The 13,486-nt window shown below is 49.9% G+C and overlaps 2 protein-coding genes across 8 annotated transcripts in view; one reads left to right on the top strand and one right to left on the bottom strand.

Annotated features, from left to right (window-relative positions):
- The window catches only part of LOC140399163 (nuclear receptor subfamily 6 group A member 1), a 684,364-nt gene that overhangs the window by 144,967 nt on the left and 525,911 nt on the right, over positions 1-13,486 (top strand). The window lies entirely within an intron of this gene.
- LOC140399164 (uncharacterized) overlaps positions 1-13,486 on the bottom strand; it is a 244,819-nt gene that overhangs the window by 150,960 nt on the left and 80,373 nt on the right. The gene's annotated exons all lie outside the window — the stretch shown is intronic.

Genomic DNA, 13,486 nt, shown 5'->3' with positions numbered 1-13,486 from the left:
TCAGCAGCATAAAAAGACTATCATGAGAAAGAAGGAAACCTTCAGAGAACTCGGCGCCAAGCTCAGAAGATCCGAGAGTATGTCAGAGCCCTTGGTGAGTGATCACAGACCTGGACAGGGAACCCCTGTTTGTGTGTGATGTCTCCATGGAGACAAATAGCTTGAAAATATTCTGCTGATCCTATTGCAGCTTGGTTGCTTCTGAGGGGCCAGATGTGTATGTATCAGCGGTATCAGCGACGGCAGGGATGCACATTCAGTGAGAGGTAAACGGCTGCCATTTCAGTAAGAGCTACAGAAGTGTAGACAGCCGTCTCCACGGAGTGACTGCTATGGCATGCATGTCTTCTGGTTGGGGAGACATGAATACATCACAATGCCACAATTGAATATCTGAGATAATGACTATTTGAGAAAACGTTTTCAATGTCCATTTTGTCTACTTAATGACAACCAAAACAGTTAATTTATCAGTTGTCTATGGGTAAGTTTTAGTGTTGTCAGCGCTCATCAATATTGGTGAATTTGTTTCTAATTGTGTACTTTGAAGTTGAATAAACTTGCATCAAATAATTGAATTGCATTTAAGTCAATTATAAATCAAGATTTTAATATCACTATCTTCAGGTCTAAACCTCTTTTATTTACAAGAACCACAAATGGTTCTCTCCCACTATTATCTGTTCTTTGTTCTCCTCACCTCCGTCTTCTTCCTTCCCTTATTTGTTTCCTCGAGGCAGTGTCCCACAATGAATGCAGGTTCACAATTGTTTGCAGGCTTCCAGTATCTTTCTTGAGTAACTATCCTTTTATGTGACCTTGGACACTTTTATAGATGGGAGGGCATCAGAGGCATATGTGATCCTGTCCTCACTCAATGTTGACATAAATTCAATGCACCAGAGGCTACTGGATGTGAATAAGATCGGGAAAACTAGATGATTTATTTTCCCACCTTGCCTGGGTCAAGAAAACTTCAGTGTCTCAAACACTGCCTTGAATAATAGGTTAGCAAACGTGACGTGGTCCTGAAGGTTGGCCGACGTGGAGATGCCACCACCCACTCCTTTTCGCAACCCACTATCATCACCTCCCACTTCAAAGAAAGCACACTTCACTACCTGCCCCATCTCCAACTATTAAATCCATGCCCACCTTTCCTGCAGTTTCATGTTTGAATATCCAGTCAGGTTTCTGCTGCTGTCACAGCAGTGAAATAACCCTAGTAAAAGTCTCAAATTCTCAGTGATTGTGACCAAGGTGCACTATTCCTCCTTAACCTTCCCAACCTCACTGCAGTCTTTGACAAAGTTGACCATCGTTCCTCCATTTTTCTTTGGTTGGTTCCATTCTTACCTATCCAATTGTAGAAATCCGGGGGCGAGATTCTCCATTCACGCGCCGGTTGGGAGAATCGTCTGGGCCGCCAAAATTTCCCGCGACGCCGGTCCGACGCCCTCCCGCGATTCTCCCAAGCGATGGGAACGGCCCCGTCGAGTTCCGCAGGCTGGAGAATCGCCGGAGACACCCAAAAACAGCACGGGAGCTGAGTGAGCCGAGTCTCTGAAAACAGCGCGAGAGGTGAGTGAGCCGGGACAGTGAAAACAGCGCGGGAGCTGAGTGAGCCGGGACTCTGAAAACAGCGCGGGAGGTGAGTGAGCCGGGACAGTGAAAACAGCGCGGGAGCTGAGTGAGCCGGGACAGTGAAAACAGCGCGGGAGATTTAAAAAGCGCGAGTCGGAGCGGAGATTTTAAAAGATCGCGGCCTAGTTTCGGGAGCCGTTTGGAGGAGGAGGAGCAGTCTCTGTCAGGGAGAGAACCTGAGAACATCTAAGACACTCAGAAGGTAAGAAGGTAAGTAAGTGATTTTTACTCATTTCTACTTTTATACCTTTTTCAAATTGTGTGTGTCAGGGGTAACTGAAGTGACATCACAGAAAAGCTGTGGCCTGAGTGGCTGGTTGGGAATCTACACTAAATTTAAAAAAAAATAAGCATTGGTAACTAATTAAACATAATTACTTAATTATAATTTAGAGGGATATCTAAGCCAGAGATCGGAGAGTACTATATTTAGCTTTCGCATTTCTATTAGAAATCTAGTGCTAGGAAACAGATAGTTTTTTTTAAAGAATATTTTATTGAAAATTTTTGGTCAACCATCACAGTACATTGTGTATCCTTTACACAATAATATAACAGTATAAATAACAATGACCTGTTTTATAAACAAAGAATAAATAATATATAACAAAAACTAAAACTAAATGGCAACTGCCTTGTCTCAGATAAACACTCTCAAAATATGGTTTAACAATCCAATATACAATGATTTATAGCAACGACCTATACATATTATACATATATATTAATAACCCTGAGACTCCTTCTGGTTCCTCCCCCCTGGGCTGCTGCTGCTGCCTTCTTCTTTTCCATTCCCTCTATCTTTCTGTGAGGTATTCGACGAACGGTTGCCACCGCCTGGTGAACCCTTGAGCCGATCCCCTTAGGACGAACTTAATCCGTTCCAGCTTTATAAACCCTGCCATGTCATTTATCCAGGTCTCCACCCCCGGGGGCTTGGCTTCCTTCCACATCAACAGTATCCTGCGCCGGGCTACTAGGGACGCAAAGGCCAAAACATCGGCCTCTCTCGCCCCCTGCACTCCCAGCTCTTGTGCAACCCCAAATATAGCCAACCCCCAGCTTGGTTCGACCTGGACCCCCACTACTTTCGAAAGCACCTTTGTCACCCCCACCCAGAACCCCTGTAGTGCCGGACATGACCAGAACATGTGGGTGTGATTCGCTGGGCTTCTCGAGCATCTCGCACACCTATCCTCTACCCAAAAAAATTTACTGAGCCGTGCTCCAGTCATATGCGCCCTGTGTAACACCTTAAATTGAATCAGGCTTAGCCTGGCACACGAGGACGATGAGTTTACCCTACTTAGGGCATCTGCCCACAGCCCCCCCTCAATCTCCTCCCCAGCTCTTCTTCCCATTTCCCTTTCAGCTCATCTACCATAATCTCCCCCTCGTCCCTCATTTCCCTATATATATCTGACACCTTACCGTCCCCCACCCATGTCTTTGAGATTACTCTGTCCTGCACCTCATGCGTCGGGAGCTGCGGGAATTCCCTCACCTGCTGCCTCGCAAAAGCCCTCAGTTGCATATACCGGAATGCATTCCCTTGGGGCAACCCATATTTCTCGGTCAGCGCTCCCAGACTTGCGAACTTCCCATCCACAAACAGATCTTTCAGTTGCGTTATTCCTGCTCTTTGCCATATTCCAAATCCCCCATCCATTCTCCCGGGGCAAACCTATGGTTGTTTCTTATCGGGGACCCCACCAAGGCTCCCATCTTTCCCCTATGCCGTCTCCACTGTCCCCAAATTTTCAAAGTCGCCACCACCACCGGGCTTGTGGTGTATTTCTTCGGTGAGAACGGCAATGGGGCCGTCACCATAGCTTGTAGGCTAGTCCCCCTACAGGACGCCCTCTCCAATCTCTTCCACGCCGCTCCCTCCTCTTCCCCCATCCACTTACTCACCATTGAGATATTGGCGGCCCAGTAGTACTCACTTAGGCTCGGTAGTGCCAGCCCCCCCCCCCTATCCCTACTACGCTGTAAGAATCCCTTCCTCACTCTCGGGGTCTTCCCGGCCCACACAAAACTCATGATACTCTTTTCGATCCTTTTGACTAAAGCCTTCGTGATCACCACCGGGAGGCACTGAAACACAAAGAGGAATCTCGGGAGGACTACCATTTTAACTGCCTGCACCCTCCCTGCCAGTGACAGGGATACCATGTCCCATCTCTTGAAATCCTCCTCCATTTGTTCCACCAATCGCGTTAAATTTAACCTATGCAATGTACCCCAATTCTTGGCTATCTGGATCCCCAAGTAACGAAAGTCCCTTGTTACCTTCCTCAGCGGAAAGTCCTCTATTTCTCTGCTCTGCTCCCCTGGATGCACCACAAACAACTCACTTTTCCCCATGTTCAGTTTATATCCTGAGAATTCTCCAAACTCCCGAAGTGTCCGCATTATCTCTGGCATCCCCTCCGCCGGGTCCGCTACATATAACAACAAATCATCTGCATACAGAGATACCCGGTGTTCTTCTCCTCCTCTAAGTACTCCCCTCCACTTCTTGGCACCCCTCAATGCTATTGCCAGGGGCTCAATCGCCAGTGCAAACAGTAATGGGGACAGAGGGCATCCCTGCCTTGTCCCTCTATGGAGCCGAAAGTATGCAGATCCCCGTCCATTCGTGACCACACTCGCCACTGGGGCCCTATACAACAGCTGCACCCATCCAACATACTCATCTCCAAAACCAAATCTCCTCAGCACCTCCCACAAATAATCCCACTCCACTCTGTCAAATGCTTTCTCGGCATCCATCGCCACCACTATCTCCGCTTCCCCCTCTGGTGGGGGCATCGTCATTACCCCTAGCAGCCTCCGTATATTCGTATTCAGCTGTCTCCCCTTCACAAACCCAGTTGGTCCTCATGGACCACCCTCGGGACACAATCCTCTATCCTCATTGCCATTACCTTGGCCAGAATCTTAGCGTCTACATTTAGGAGGGAAATAGGTCTATAGGACCCGCATTGCAGCGGGTCCTTTTCCTTCTTTAGGAGAAGCGATATCGTTGCCTCAGACATAGTCGGGGGCAGCTGTCCCCTTTCCTTTGCCTCATTAAAGGTCCTCATCAGTAGCGGGGCGAGCAAGTCCACATATTTCCTGTAAAATTCAACTGGGAATCCATCCGGTCCCGGAGCCTTCCCCGCCTGCATGCTCCTAATTCCTTTCACGACTTCCTCTATTTCAATCTGTGCCCCCAGTCCCACCCTTTCCTGCTCCTCCACCTTGGGAAATTCCAGCCGGTCCAGAAAGCCCATCATTCTCTCCCTCCCATCCGGGGGTTGAGCTTCGTATAATTTTTTATAAAATGCCTTGAACACTCCATTCACTCTCTCCGCTCCCCGCTCCATCTCTCCTTCCTCATCCCTCACTCCCCCTATTTCCCTCGCTGCTCCCCTTTTCCTCAATTGGTGGGCCAGCAACCTGCTCGCCTTCTCCCCTTATTCGTACTGTACACCCTGTGCCTTCCTCCACTGTGCCTCTGCAGTACCCGTTGTCAGCAAGTCAAATTCTACGTGTAGCCTTTGCCTTTCCCTGTACAGTCCCTCCTCCGGTGCCTCCGCATATTGCCTGTCCACCCTCAGAAGTTCTTGCAGCAACCGCTCCCGTTCCCTACTCTCCTGCTTTCCTTTATGTGCCCTTATTGATATCAGCTCCCCTCTAACCACTGCCTTCAGCGCCTCCCAGACCACTGCCTTCAGCGCCTCCCAGACCACTCCCACCTGGACCTCCCCATTGTCATTGAGTTCCAAGTACTTTTCAATGCACCCCCTCACCCTTAGACACCCCCCCTCATCTGCCATTAGTCCCATGTTCATTCTCCAGGGTGGGCGCCCTTCTGTTTCCTCCCCTATCTCTAAGTCCACCCAATGTGGAGCGTGATCCGAAATGGCTATAGCTGTATACTCCGTTCCCCTCACCTTCGGGATCAACGCCCTTCCCAAAACAAAAAAGTCTATTCGCGAATAGACTTTGTGGACATAGGAGAAAAACGAAAACTCCTTACTCCTAGGTCTGCTAAATCTCCACGGGTCTACTCCTCCCATCTGCTCCATAAAATCTTTAAGCACCTTGGCTGCTGCCGGCCTCCTTCCAGTCCTGGACCTCGACCTGTCCAGCCCTGGTTCCAACACCGTATTGAAATCTCCCCCCATTAACAACTTTCCCACCTCTAGGTCCGGGATGCGTCCTAGCATACGCCTCATAAAATTGGCATCATCCCAGTTCGGGGCATATACGTTTACCAAAACCACCGTCTCCCCCTGTAGTTTGCCACTCACCATCACGTATCTGCCCCCCGCTATCCGCCACTATAGTCTTTGCCTCAAACATTACCCGCTTCCCCACTAATATAGCCACCCCCCTGTTCTTCGCATCTAGCTCCGAATGGAACACCTGCCCCACCCAACCTTTGCGTAGTCTCACCTGGTCTATCAGTTTCAAGTGCGTTTCCTGTAACATAACCACGTCTGCATTAAGTTTCTTAAGGTGTGCGAGTACCCGTGCCCTCTTTATCGGCCCGTTCAGCCCTCTCACGTTCCACGTGATCAGCCGGGTTGGGGGGCTTTTTACCCCCCCCCCTTGTCGATTAGCCATCCCCTTTTTCCAGCTCCTCACCCGGTTCCCACGCAGCTGTGTCCCCCCCAGGCGGTGCCCCCCCGCCCATCCCACCCCATACCAGCTCCCCCCTCTCCCCAGCAGCAGCAGCCCAATAATTCCCCCATCCCACCCCCCACGCTAGATCCCCCACTAGCGTAGTTACACCCCCCATGTTGCTCCCAGAAGTCAGCAAACTCTGGCCGACCTCGGCTTCCCCCCGTGACCTCGGCTCGCACCATGCGATGCCCCCTCCTTCCTGCTTCCCTATTCCCGCCATGATTATCATAGCGCGGGAACCGAGCCCGCGCTTCCCCCTTGGCCCCGCCCCCAATGGCCAACGCCCCATCTCTTCCACCTCCTTTCCTCCCCCCACCACCTCCTGTGGAAGAGAGAAAAGTTACCACATCGCAGGATTAATAACATAAAACTCCTCTTTCCCCCCTTCTTCGCCCCCCATACTCGCCCCACCACTTTGTTTCAAACGTTCTTTTTTTTTTTTTTTTAAACCCGCTCATTCCAATTTTTCTTCCACGATAAAAGTCCACGCCTCATCCGCCGTCTCAAAGTAGTGGTGCCTCCCTTGATATGTGACCCACAGTGTTGCCGGTTGCAGCATTCCGAATTTTATCTTCTTTTTGTGAAGCACCGCCTTGGCCCGATTAAAGCTCGCCCTCCTTCTCGCCACCTCCGCACTCCAGTCTTGGTATACACGGATCACCGCGTTCTCCCACTTACTGCTCCGAGTTTTCTTTGCCCATCTAAGGACCATCTCTCTGTCCTTAAAATGGAGGAATCTCACCACTATGGCTCTAGGAATTTCTCCTGCTCTCGGTCCTCGCGCCATCACTCGGTATGCTCCCTCCACCTCCAGCGGACCCGCCTCCGCTCCCATTAACGAGTGCAGCATCGTGCTCACGTATGCCCCGACGTCCGCTCCCTCCGCACCTTCAGGAAGGCCAAGAATCCGTAGGTTGTTCCTCCTAGCGTTGTTCTCCAGCGCCTCCAGCCTTTCCACACATCGTTTATGGTGTGCCTCGTGCATCTCCGACTTCACCACCAGGCCCTGTATGTCGTCCTCATTCTCGGCAGCCTTTGCCTTCACGACCCGAAGCTCCCGCTCCTGGGTCTTTTGCTCCTCCTTTAGCCCTTCGATCGCCTGTAATATCGGGGCCAACAGCTCCTTCTTCATTTCCTTTTTGAGTTCTTCCACGCAGCGTTTCAAAAACTCGTGTTGTTCAGGGCCCCATATTAAACTGCCACCTTCCGACGCCATCTTGGTTTTTGCTTGCCTTCCTTGCCGCTGCTCTAAAGGATCCACCGCAATCCGGCCACCTTCCTCTCCTTTTTCCATCCGTATCCAGGGGGGATTCCCTTCTGGTTCACCGCACAGTACTTTTAGCTGTTAAAATTGCCGTTGGGGCTCTTATTAAGAGCCCAAAAGTCCGTTACACCGGGAGCTGCCGAAACGTGCGACTCAGCTGGTCATCGCCGCACCCGGAAGTCTGAGGAAACAGTTAGTTAACAGTAACTTTGAATTTAAAAAAAATATATATATATTTTTTTTTAAGAATTTTTTTTTAAATTTTAATTAATTGATGCAATGTCACTTAGAGGGGTGCGGTGCTCTGACTGTGAGATGTGGCAGGTCCGGGAGGCTTCCAGCGTCCCGAATGGCTTCATCTGCAGAAAGTGCACCCAACTGGAGCTCCTCACAGACCGCATGGTTCGGTTGGAGCAGCAATTGGATGCACTTAGGAGCATGCAGGTGGCGGAAAGCGTCATAGATCGCAGTTATGTAAATGTGGTCACACCCAAGGTGCAGGCAGAGAAATGGGTGACCACCAGAAAGGGCAGGCAGTCAGTGCAGGAATCCCCTGTGGTTGTCCCCCTCTCGAACAGGTATACCCCTTTGGATACTGTCGGGGGGGATAGCCTATCAGGGGAAAACAGCAGCAGCCAGAGCAGTGGCACCACGGATGGCTCTGATGTTCAGAAGGGAGGGTCAAAGCGCAGAAGAGTAATAGTAATAGGGGACTCTATAGTCAGGGGCAAAGATAGGCGCTTCTGTGGACGTGAAAGAGACTCCAGGATGGTATGTTGCCTCCCTGGTGCCAGGGTCCAGGATGTCTCCGAACGGGTAGAGGGCATCCTGAAGGGGGAGGGCAAACAGGCAGAGGTCGTTGTACATATTGGTACTAATGACATAGGCAGGAAGGGGCATGAGGTCCGGCAGGAGTTCAGGGAGCTAGGCAGAAAGTTAAAAGACAGGATCTCGAGGGTTGTAATCTCGGGATTACATGACCCGACACACTGTGCCACGTGCCAGTGAGGTTAGAAATAGGAAGATAGAGCAGCTAAACACGTGGCTAAACAGCTGGTGTAGGAGGGAGGGTTTCCGTTATCTGGACCACTGGGAGCTCTTCCGGGGTAGGTGTGACCTGTATAAGAAGGACGGGTTGCATCTAAACCGGAGAGGCATAAATATCCTGGCCGCGAGGTTTGCTAGTGTCACACGGGAGGGTTTAAACTAGTATGGCAGGGGGGTGGGCACGGGAGCAATAGGTCAGAAGGTGAGAGCATTGAGGGAGAACTAGGGAATAGGGACAGTGTGGCTCTGAGGCAGAGCAGACGGGGAGAAGTTGCTGAACACAGCGGGTCTGGTGGCCTGAAGTGCATATGTTTTAATGCAAGAAGTATTACGGGTAAGGCAGATGAACTTAGAGCTTGGATTAGTACTTGGAACTATGATGTTGTTGCCATTACAGAGACCTGGTTGAGGGAAGGGCAGGATTGGCAGCTAAACGTTCCAGGATTTAGATGTTTCAGGCGGGATAGAGGGGGATGTAAAAGGGGTGGCGGAGTTGCGCTACTGGTTCGGGAGAATATCACAGCTGTACTGCGGGAGGACACCTCAGAGGGCAGTGAGGCTATATGGGTAGAGATCAGGAATAAGAAGGGTGCAGTCACAATGTTGGGGGTTTACTACAGGCCTCCCAACAGCCAGTGGGAGATAGAGGAGCAGATAGGTAGACAGATTTTGGAAAAGAGTAAAAACAACAGGGTTGTGGTGATGGGAGACTTCAACTTCCCCAATATTGACTGGGACTCACTTAGTGCCAGGGGCTTAGACGGGGCGGAGTTTGTAAGGAGCATCCAGGAGGGCTTCTTAAAACAATATGTGGACAGTCCAACTAGGGAAGGGGCGGTACTGGACCTGGTATTGGGGAATGAGCCCGGCCAGGTGGTAGATCTTTCAGTAGGGGAGCATTTCGGTAACAGTGACCACAATTCAGTATGTTTTAAAGTGCTGGTGGACAAGGATAAGAGTGGTCCTAGGATGAATGTGCTAAATTGGGGGAAGGCTAATTATAACAATATTAGGCGGGAACTGAAGAACATAGATTGGGGCGGATGTTTGAGGGCAAATCAACATCTGACATGTGGGAGGCTTTCAAGTGGCAGTTGAAAGGAATTCAGGACCGGCATGTTCCTGTGAGGAAGAAGGATAAATACGGCAATTTTCGGGAACCTTGGATGACGAGAGATGTTGTAGGCCTCGTCAAAAAGAAAAAGGAGGCATTTGTCAGGGCTAAAAGGCTGGGAACAGACGAAGCCTGCGTGGAATATAAGGAAAGTAGGAAGGAACTTAAGCAAGGAGTCAGGAGGGCTAGAAGGGGTCATGAAAACTCATTGGCAAATAGGTTTACGGAAAATCCCAAGGCTTTTTACACGTACATAAAAAGCAAGAGGGTAGCCAGGGAAAGGGTTGGCCCACTGAATGATAGGCAAGGGAATCTATGTGTGGAGCCAGAGGAAATGGGCGAGGTACTAAATGAATACTTTGCATCAGTATTCACCAAAGAGAAGAAATTGGTAGATGTTGAGTCTGGAGAAGGGTGTGTAGATAGCCTGGGTCACATTGAGATCCAAAAAGACGAGGTGTTGGGCGTCTTAAAACATATTAAGGTAGATAAGTCCCCAGGGCCTGATGGGATCTACCCCAGAATACTGAAGGAGGCTGGAGAGGAAATTGCTGAGGCCTTGACAGAAATCTTTGGATCCTCGCTGTCTTCAGGGGATGTCCCGGAGGACTGGAGAATAGCCAATGTTGTTCCTCTGTTTAAGAAGGGTAGCAAGGATAATCCCGGGAACTACAGGCCGGTGAGCCTTACTTCAGTGGTAGGGAAATTACTGGAGAGAATTCTTCGAGACAGGATCTACTCCCATTTGGAAGCAAATGGACGTATTAGTGAGAGGCAGCACGGTTTTGTGAAGGGAAGGTCGTGTCTCACTAACTTGATAGAGTTTTTCGAGGAGGTCACTAAGATGATTGATGCAGGTAGGGCAGTGGATGTTGTCTATATGGACTTCAGTAAGGCCTTTGACAAGGTCTCTCATGGTAGACTAGTACAAAAGGTGAAGTCACACGGGATCAGGGGTGAGCTGGCAAGGTGGATACAGAACTGGCTAGGCCATAAAAGGCAGAGAGTAGCAATGGAAGGATGCTTTTCTAATTGGAGGGCTGTGACCAGTGGTGTTCCACAGGGATCAGTGCTGGGACCGTTGCTCTTTGTAGTATATATAAATGATTTGGAGGAAAATGTAACTGGTCTGATTAGTAAGTTTGCAGACGACACAAAGGTTGGTGGAATTGCGGATAGCGATGAGGACTGTCGGAGGATACAGCAGGATTTAGATTGTTTGGAGACTTGGGTGGAGAGATGGCAGATGGAGTTTAATCCGGACAAATGTGAGGTAATGCATTTTGGAAGGTCTAATGCAGGTAGGGAATATACAGTGAATGGTAGAACCCTCAAGAGTATTGAAAGTCAAAGAGATCTAGGAGTACAGGTCCACAGGTCATTGAAAGGGGCAACACAGGTGGAGAAGGTAGTCAAGAAGGCATACGGCATGCTTGCCTTCATTGGCCGGGGCATTGAGTATAAGAATTGGCAAGTCATGTTGCAGCTGTATAGAACCTTAGTTAGGCCACACTTGGAGTATAGTGTTCAATTCTGGTCGCCACACTACCAGAAGGATGTGGAGGCTTTAGAGAGGGTGCAGAAGAGATTTACCAGAATGTTGCCTGGTATGGAGGGCATTAGCTATGAGGAGCGGTTGAATAAACTCGGTTTGTTCTCACTGGAACGAAGGAGGTTGAGGGGAGACCTGATAGAGGTATACAAAATTATGAGGGGCATAGACAGAGTGGATAGTCAGAGGCTTTTCCCCAGGGTAGAGGGGTGAATTACTAGGTGGCATAGGTTTAAGGTGAGAGGGGCAAGGTTTAGAGTAGATGTACGAGGCAAGTTTTTTACGCAGAGGGTAGTGGGTGCCTGGAACTCGCTACCGGAGGAGGTGGTGGAAGCAGGGACAATAGTGACATTTATGGGGCATCTTGACAAATACATGAATAGGATGGGAATAGAGGGATACAGACCCAGGAAGTGTAGAAGATTGTAGTTTAGTCGGGCAGCATGGTCGGCATGGGCTTGGAGGGCCGAAGGGCCTGTTCCTGTGCTGTACATTTCTTTATTCTTTGTTGTTCTTTGTAATGGCGATTCTCCGGAACCCCCGCTATTCTTAGGCCCGGATGGGCCGAGCGGCCAGGCCAAAACGGCGGGTTCCCCCCGGCGCCGTCCACACCTGGTCGCTGCCGTCGGGAACAGCGCGGGAACGCTGGGGGGGGTGGCCTGCGGGGGTTGGGGGGGTGGGGGGGGGGAGGAGAGGAGGGATCCTGCACAGGGGGGGGTACCGCAAATGTGGGATGGCCCGCGATCGGTGCCCACCGATCGTCGGGCCGTCCTCTCTGAAGGAGGACCTCCTTCCTTCCGCGGCCCCGCAAGATCCGTCCGCCGTCGTCTTGCGGGGCAGACTCGGAGAGGACGGCAACCACGCATGCGCGGGTGACGCCAGTTATGCGGCGCCGGCCGCGTCATGTCTGCGGCACCGCCTTTACCCGGCGACAAGGCCTGGCGCGTGTAGATGACTCGGCCCCGCTCCTAGCCCATTATCGGGCCCTGAATCGGTCGGGATAGGGGCCGTTTCGCGCCGTCGTGAACCTCGACGCCGTTCACGACGGCGTGGGCACTTCGGTGCGGGAATGGAGAATCCTGCCCCATATGTCCGATCTCTGCACTGTTCCTTTTAGTTATCCCCTTGGCCTTTGCCACCTCCTCCCCCTCAGCAATTTATTGGTTCTTGGTGACATTGTTGAAGATATGAGCTCATTTCCTGATGTATGTCAAAAATTCCAGCTCAACCCCTCGCCTGATATTGAGTCGCAGCCAAACTGCAGTTTTCTCCACTTATTTTAAGACTTGAAGCCATCATCTTTGTTTTCTGTTACAAACGCCATACCCTTGCCATCAGTGTATTCCTTACTGGGAAACTGTGTCAGGTTGGACCAGATTTTACAAACGTGGCATTCTATTTGAGCTTCAGGTTCCATATCATCTCCATTTCAATGACTGCCTAGTGAGTGATGTCACCCCCTCTACAGATGCCTCTGATCATGTCTTGATGAAATCATCATCTCTTCCGTTGTCATTTCCAGAGTACTCCAATGCTGGTCTTGTTGGCGTCCCGTTTGTCATGTTATGTAGACTTCAGCTCATTCAATACTCTGCTGCCGGTATTTCATATTGTTGCAGCTAGCCACCCATGTCGCCCATCAGACCTGTCACCCATAACCTAAATTAGTTGCTTTTGCCCCAACACCTCAATTTCAAAATTCCCAACCTTGTGTTTATATCTCTTCATGCCTTTACCCTAGCTATTTCTCACCTCTTCTGGCCTTGTCAGGACTCTTGAGTTCTTCTGACTCTTGTGCATCACTTTATCCCTTGCGTGAAACTGTTGGTAGTTGCCACAACATTTGTATTGGTCCTATGTTCTGGAGTTACTTCGCTAAATTCTCTCCTTTGAGACTTTCTTCAAATCCTACCTCTTTTGACCCAGCTTTGGTCACCCCACTCAATGCCTCTCTTTGGCATGGTGTCAACGGTTGTCTTACTATGCTTCTGTGAAATGCTTTACAATGTTTTTCAACATTAAATGTGTTATATACGTGCAAGTTGTTCAAAAATTAATTTTGCTATTTGCTTTGTACCTAACTGCCACATGTGTTTGTCTACACATTACATTGATTGATACTTTGAAAGAAAAATTATACAATGGCATTAAAGTCAAATGCACTTACTGGTGTGTTTAAGTAGGTCCC

This window comes from Scyliorhinus torazame, chromosome 22 (assembly GCF_047496885.1).
Source record: "Scyliorhinus torazame isolate Kashiwa2021f chromosome 22, sScyTor2.1, whole genome shotgun sequence".
Lineage (NCBI taxonomy): Eukaryota > Metazoa > Chordata > Chondrichthyes > Carcharhiniformes > Scyliorhinidae > Scyliorhinus > Scyliorhinus torazame.
The sequence above is the reverse complement of the archived record's forward strand: the minus strand, read 5'-3'. Positions and strand labels throughout refer to the sequence as shown.